Below are 8,695 nucleotides of genomic sequence, written 5' to 3' on the forward strand. Positions count from 1 at the left end.
GGTGACGTAAGTCTGTTTTGGTTTGGAACGGGATTTTTGGAAAACCTTCCTACCAAGCGTGGTGACGTAAGTCTGTTTTGGTATGGAAGTGGATTTTGTAAAACTGTTTCTATCAAGCGTGGTGACGTAAGTCTGTTTTGGTATGAAATTTGTTTTAAGTGGTAGTTCCCCCCGACGTGGTGACTTTTGTCTGTTCTGGCTTGGAACTGGGAATGGGTACTTTCAGAAGTGGTGACTTTTGTCTGTTCTGATAAATAGCCCTGTGTTGATGGAGGAATAAGGGTGACATATCAAGGAGAGGTGTACTTGGAATAAGGGAGGCATTGTCATATGTGGTTAGTATTATAACTCTTATTATTGTTACTAATCGGATTTAATAACTTTGACTCATCATTTCTTTGTGACCTGATAAATTAGAGATATTATTCTTATTAGAAATAATAATTTAGATGTTATTAAGAAGGGAAAAATGGTTTGTCATAAAGGGCAAGTATTGCCTTAAAGTTTTCCTTTAAACTTTACAAAGGAATGGTTTGGTGATTAAAGAAGCTTTGGCCACAATATTTGTTTCATATTGAGAATGTTGGATCTTTAAGCAGATGTATTTTATTAATAGAACTGAGGTTCTTGTGTTATCCTTTTATACATGTCTTTGAGGATTGCATTATTTGATTATATTGCAAATATTTCTGAGCAAAGTTACTTTATTATATTTCTGTGTTCATCACCCTGCAATTGCAAAGAAGGGATTTACTCACTAGACCCTTCTGGTCTAACCCTCATTTTTTGTTTTAAAAATATGCAATGCAGGAACGGTTGGGGCCAGGGATAATAAGGGTAAAGGGAAAATGTGATTATTTTTCTAATTCTGATATCTGTTTTTGAAGATCTGCTTGAGATTGTTTATTTTGTACATATAAGAATCCTTGTACTATTGGGACCTTGTGATGTAAACTATATTTCTATGTAATGAAATATGTGTTATATGCAAATATGGTGTTTGGGGGTATTACAAAAGAATAAGCCAAAACTTGTTTGGGATAATACTGCTTTTATGGTGTTCATTGAATTGTGCATGAATGAGGTTAAAAATGGGAATAGACCTGGTAGTCACTTCAATAAGCTTGGGTGGGGAAACATAGAGAAGAAGATTAGGGAACGGACAGGAAAATATTTTGACAAAAAGCAACTTAAAAACAAATGGGACACTATGAAGAAAGAATGGAAGTTGTATGATCGTTTAATGAGGATTGAATCTGGCATTGGATGGGATCCCATGAGAAAGACAATTGTTGCATCACCATAGTGGTGGGACGAAAAAATAAACGTAATACTTACTATTTTATATATATTCTTTTGTTTTCTATTACTTTTTTTTTATGATTCCTAGTGAAATTTGCTAATAAGAGCCATTAACACAAAGGGCAATAAAGATCTTGCCAAGTTTAGGGACTTAAATTTGGAGATTTATCAAGTGTATTATGAGCCWTTATTTCGGGATTCCGTTGCCGTTGGAGATAAGACTAAGGCTCCCATTGAATGTCAAAACAATAACGGTCCAACAAATGTTGAAGATGAAGAAGATCATGAGAGGTAAGGAGATAGTGATGAAGTGAATTTAGGCGACGATGATAAACATCTTTTCCCTCAAAGTAGTTCGAGTAAAAGGAAGAAGCCGAATAATGTCGCTCCGACCCATTCAACCAAGGGAAAATCTTCTGTAACTTCCCCATTTAAGGATAAACTAGATAATGTATTGGATGCACTATCATCACGAAGCACACAAACTTTTTCATCACAAAATAATTCCTCACCAACGACACATGAATGCATGGACATTGTGATATGTTTTCCAGGTTTTGAAGAAGGTTCAAGGATGTATCCAAGCATTACGCATCTTCCTAAAAGAACAAGTCCGTGAAAATTTTATGGTTCCAAAGACACGTGGCAAGGATGGAGTTTCTTAGGTTACTTATGGAATAATGATTCATATCGTGTTTTTCCAATTTCATTTTATCTATCCCTTTTTAGGATGATGTTTTACATTATCGTTTAATATTGTGATATATGTTTTCCACTGGTTTCATATCATGTATTATCGTTTGACATTATATATGGCGTTTGACATTATGTATTATCCTTTGACATTATGTATGGTGTTTCATATTATCTATCCTTTTTATATGTGTTTTTAATATGTTTGAATTTTTTTTATCTATTAATAGGATGGATAATGATGACTTTGATTCGAATGATGATAATAAAATAAATTGAGTGGAAGATGAGAACAAATGGCTACTATCATGTGCAATAACTATCAAAGACATAATAATAAGTCATTGAATAACATGTGTATGCCTTGCCGCACATCTTCTCGCACAAGAAGCATATTTATTAATGAAGTACTTAACGGTCATCCTAGACGTTGCTACGAAGATTTTAGACTACATGTCTCAGTATTCAAAATGTTGTGTTCAGATCTTGCTACATGTTACGGGTTAAAGTCAACACGTAATATATGTATTGAGAAGTCTGTTGGCATTTTCTTGATGACTTTAGCACATGGGTGTAGGAATAGGTTAATTCAAAAAACTTTTAATCATTTTGGAGAGACTATTCATAGGCATTTCCACGTTGTTTTGAAAGTTGTGCTTAAGTTAAGTGCGAACATCATAAAGCCAAATGCAAATTACAATGAAGATGTACCCACACATATTTTAAATAACTCTCGTTATTATTCAATGTTCAAGGTACTTCCTATATCTTGCTTCGTTTTTTACCGTAGCATTTTAATAGATTAATAAATTATTTTACTTTATATCTGTAGGATTGTATTGGTGCTATTAATGGGACACACGTTAGGGCATCGGTTCGAGAGCATGAGCAAGCAAAATACATTGGTAGAAAAGGATATGCGACGCAAAATATCATGGCAGTTTGTGATTTTAATATGTGTTTTACGTTTGCATGGGCTGGATGGGAGGAATTACACATGACACACGGATATTTTTTGTAGCCTTACACAAAATTGAACTTAAATTTCCACATCCAATCAGTGGTTAGTATTTTTTTTTTGTAGTAATGCAAATTTTTATGTTTTCATACCATGTGAAACAAATAACAGTAATTTCTTTATTTTTCATAACAAATAAGTATTATGTTGTTGATGTCGGAAATCCAAATACTAAATGTTATCTTCATCCATATAAAGGAACAAATATTCGTTATCACGTACCTGATTTCCTTCGTGGACAAACTGCAGCAATACGTGCTCACAAAGGAGCAAAAGAGACATTTAACTATAATCACTCATCACTGAGAAATGTTGTTGAACGAACTTTTGGAGTATGGAAAGCTAGGTGACAAATACTAAAAGATATGCATGTCAATTACACCAATGAGACACAAATAAATATTGTGCTTGCGTCAATGACAATTCACAATTATATTAGAATGAACGATAGTTTTGACGAAGCATTTGACATGGCGCAACAAGAATCATACAACCCTCATATTGATGTTGATGATGAAGGATGTGGTAGCAACAATGAAGCACATGAAAATACAAGTTCACGTCGTAGGAGCGACGATCTATATATGAGTGCGGTAAGAGATATAATTGCAGGAGATCTAATAGGTGGATCCAGATGAATATTTATTATAAATGATGATCTATTTTTGTTCTTGATATTTTGGTTATAAAAATATTACATTATAAATGACGATCTATAATATTTTTTTTTGTACAAATCTATTATTTTTGTCATAAATTACTAATTGTAATGGTATAAATGTTTGTTAATTAAGTTAGTTTTTTGGTTATAAATTATTAATCTTATTGATATAAACTATTAATCTTATTGATATAAACTATTAATCTTATTGATATAAATTTTTGTCAAAAATATTATTATAAATGATGAAAAATAAACTTTTACATGTTAAAAAATCAAATAAGTTAATAAGCAATCCCAAACACTTCCATAAGTCAATAATTTGGAACAATGTTCTTTTTGGTCATTTTACATATATAAGCAAAATTTGCCAAACATTAAAAAACAACTTATCAGCTTATTACTTTTTGGTATCGCTATAAGCTAATTCAAACACTTTTTACAAAACTCCGATTTGATACCACATAAGTTAATTAACACTTTTACAAAAAAAGCATAAGTTGTTTTAAATAAGCAATCTCAAACACCCCCTAAGTTACTTAAAGAAAAATGGTTTATTAACTTAGAAGCGTATCCGTAAAATATGTTACGATACATTTAAAGTTTAATGTTGTATATTATTACTAGTGTTTAATAATTTTTTTTTAAAATTATTTAAGTTAGCTAAATAAGTCGATAATCACATTTATATATTAAATTAATAAGAATCAATGATTACTTTGATATATGAATCCACCTTATCATTATTGATTGTTCTTTATATATACAAGTTTTTTATGATTTTAAATCAATTACAAAGTTTGATATAATAAAAGATTGATATATAAAACTTATTAATATATATATATATATATATATATATAAGACTTATTAATATATATATATATATACACACATACTAGTTGTCTACCCGCGCAATACGGCGGGATGCAGAAATTTGTTCAAGATTTATTTAATTTTCATATCTCAAATACTTTCAAGAGAAGATTGAGCGAGAGTGGAAGAGAAGATTTAACGATGATATAAGTTACACTTGGTCTTTACATATTAATACAATTTGAATAAATAAGAGTTATGGTTCCAATTACAATCTATCCATGAAAAAATTGTATCACAGTTTAAAATCCAATATATTTAAAATCCAACATATTTAAACGACTCCATAAATGTGTTCGATTTACACCAAGAGCAAAGAATCAAGAGATCGAAAAACGAGACCGAGAGTTCTAGAGCAATTAAATGGAAGATGAATGAGAGAACTTTTATTAACTCATGGTGAATATCAGTTGAATCTCACCTTGGGAGATGGGGAGAAGACATAGAAGTACGAGAGGGTGAAGGCATGAGTGAAATGTGTCAAAAGTATCTTGAAAACATGAAAAGAAAAGGTAATAATGTGGAAGTGAACTTAGTTTTAAGGGCCAGACCAAGAAGATCTATCATAAGAGGACACTTTCAATTTCTTCTCCTGATCATCTACACAGAGACTTGCAACCCACATCAACATACCATGTGTACAAAAACATTTGATGTTTGTTTACATCTCTTATTTGATAGGTGATTGTTATAAGATAGGTAACAATTCTTCACCTTTAGAGTAAATATACCTGACACACTTATGCAGTTAATGATGATATACAACTATCCAACTTTCATGGCACAATACATATACATATGTTTTTGTGTGTCTATATGTACAAAATCAAGCTTTTGAAATAGCTAATAATGTTGAGTCAAGCATTATGTTGATGCAGTTAGAACATTTTATTATGTGAAAGGGAAGCATTATGCATTTCTGGCCAATGACAAGATCAAGGAGACATGCATATAAGCCTGAGGATACAACTTCTTAAGACTCGATAAACAAAAATATTTTATTCATATATAGATCACTAACTTCTGCAAGTTCTCATCTCATATTCTCATTTAAGGTACGGTGTTACATAATCCAATCCAATTACATCCAAAATAAAATGTAAGATCTTATACCTTGACATTGGATATCATCTGCCTTCTCAACTGAGCATCATAAACAAGACTTGGGTAGTTAATTTCAAAATAACTCCTCTCTGCATATCAACAAGAAGAATATCGTCTCATAATCAACTAACCAAGTTCAAATTTCTTTTGAAGAGTCAAGCTGCCTACAGATTCATGAAAGTAATTACGAACACATCCAAAAAGCAATTCGAAGTAGAACTATAACCTCAATCGCAATTTTGATCAAGTGCTGCTTCAACCGAAACTGATTCTTCGAAAAATCAATGGAAATTATATCCACCTATACACAAAAACATTTAGTACTTAAAAAGTCCTATACTATTAAATAAATCACATCAAAAAATAGAAAGAAACAAGACCTCGTAGTTTTTACAAGCTTGATCGAAAGATTCCTGTTTCAATGGCCTGACAGCAACAAATCAATCTACTTACAGTAATAGCATAAACACTTCTATGTGTGTGGTCCGATGAGTACTTCAAGCAGTTCCACATTCTTTGTGAGACTAACCTAACCTAACCTAACCTAAAAATCTTGCACTAAAAGTTAATCGAACAGAAAAATGGAGTACCTCTACAGAAGGGAGAAATCAAGCAGTTCTACAGCCTTGCCAAATGGAGAATCTTTACCTCTACAAAAGGGGTCTGACATTGAAAGTTAATCGTATAGAAGGGATTTTGCAGTGAAAGTTAATTGAACAGAAGAGAAAAATCAAGGTAATCAAACAGAAGTAGGAAAAATCAAGTTAATTGGAGAGAAAAAACAAAAGGGAAAGCTTGATATGAATCGTATGAGAAGAAGATCAAAGAAACCCTATTGTAAGATTTGTGTCATCGTCGAGAGGAGTAGGAGAGGAGCGATAACCACAAACAAAGAGCTATCGAGAGTATGAGTCATCACCAGAACCTGAATCGTCATCTTGGAAGACAAAGTCGCTGCAAATTGTCTTGGGAAAATAAAGAGCCCTGCCGCATCTGAGTTGTATCGAAAGACTTCATGCATCAATGAAGTTGTAACTTAAGCTATTAATGTTGTAATCAAGATTTTAAGGACTTTGTGCATAAAAAAGTAGTATCTTATGCATTTAATATTGTTTTTAAGACGTTTCTCAAATTTGGTTTATAAAGTAGTATAGATATATAAAATTGTACCCCAAACATTTGGAGGCCCTGTTCCATATCTCACAATTGAACACCCTCCGACACGGCTGGACTTCTTACAAACACGACTACAAACATAAAGAAACTCATATCATTTAGTCAACAATCAATTTGTATTCGATTTCTTGAATTTATTTATTGACTTAATATCTCCCGAGACAATTCAACTAACAACACTCTCGTTCGTTGACATTTTCCCACTAAATCTTCTTCGATCCCATTAAAATTATGTTCTTTTTGCCATGTTAAAGTAATAGAATTATTCAAACCTTAATGAATCATAACTCCCAAGAACACAAACACCGATCGTAATCACAATAACATAAAAGCATATTCAATTCAAGCCAAGCTACAAAGCAATCGAACCTGGATCATATAAACTTGAAATTACAAATAAAGATTGAAGTTCAAAGGACTTACAATTTACAAAATGCAGCTCACGCCCAGATGTTGAAGATGGCTATAACAAGATTCAAATTAACCCTAAAAATAAAAACCATAAATACAATAATCAATTCAAAAGCTCAATAAATTTAGATCAAAATCAAAACCAACAGATCCAACATAACTCTAATCCTAGCCCAACCCGGATACCAATTGTTCTACCCAACAACCAATTTAGGGTTACAAAACCATATCTAACAAAAGATTGCAAAAAATTGCAGATTTATGAACATGGAACATGTCAGATCCCTAAATTTGTATGAACATCTGGATAAGAAACTAACCCAGAAAGCACATATCACATGCAAACATGAACAGAGACAAAAGAAACCCTAAATGACTTTTCATGCAGCAAAAAAGAAAGGAAAAGATAAGGCATCACAATCTTCTTCATTTTCTAATGACTTTTCTACAGAACTTCATGCAATGACGATTACAAGAAACAATGAAGTTGAACTCATGACAAAAGACTAAACTTTGATAACGAAAAATTTGAAGTCGAACAACACCATAAAAATCTACGTATACTGATGCGAAAGAACATTTGTCACTAGGAGAGGAAGCGCTGAAAAAACGTCTTTTGGCAATGTTGTATGGATAGTAATTTAGATTTTCGTATTTAGTATTTAGTATTTAGTATTTCGTATTTAGTAATTTCGTATTTCGTGTATTTTGTTTGCAGATTACATATTATATATTAGTAATGTTAAAATGAATGGTTATGATTGCTTTGGAAGTTTGCTAAAGTCCACATGTTATTGTCTCCTTTTGATGTGTTGTCTCTTTCACTAAAGTTCACATGTCATTGTCTCATTATGATGTGTTGTCTCTTTCATTAAAGTTCACATACCATTGTCTCCTCATTATGTGTTGTGTCTATCAACTTAAAGTCCACATGCTATTGTCCCCCACTGGTGATTCAAAGATTTCCTTATATATTTGTTGTCTTTCAACAAATACTAATTCATACAACCTTCCTCAAACACCCTCAAACACCTCAAGCATCCTCAAACATCTTACCAAAATGTCTCTGAATGAAAACTACTCTGTTGATCCTCTCTCTCAGTGATTTGATGATAATCCTTTTTCCTTTCGATGTATTTTTGTGTTTCTGTACTTTCGGTTCCAGCGATCAATACACTGAGCTTGTTCAGTGATCGCTGAAGAACTCGTTTTGTAATTCATTCAGAGACAACGATACTTCAAGAAAACAACACTCACACCAAAGATCCTTCCGCAAACGTCGAAGACTGAAACTGAAGATTAGAGACTGGCGCGTACGTGATCTGAAGCGGTATTCAGTGATTACAAGCCTGTCTAGCTATGTGTGAAGACTGCTCTAGCTTTAGCGAATGATGATGAGACCTTCAGGTCATTCCAGCATTCAGCGATCAAAGGAAGCTTGCTTATCACGATTG

At 32.5% G+C, this 8,695-nt stretch overlaps 1 pseudogene; it reads left to right on the top strand.

The window, feature by feature from the left end:
- The first annotated feature begins 976 nt into the window (after positions 1–976).
- LOC112510836 overlaps positions 977–8,695 on the top strand; it is a 13,289-nt pseudogene continuing 5,570 nt past the window's right edge.

The sequence above is a fragment of the Cynara cardunculus genome (genome assembly GCF_001531365.2).
Source record: "Cynara cardunculus var. scolymus isolate 2C chromosome LG 4, CcrdV1, whole genome shotgun sequence".
Classification (NCBI taxonomy): Eukaryota; Viridiplantae; Streptophyta; class Magnoliopsida; order Asterales; family Asteraceae; genus Cynara; species Cynara cardunculus.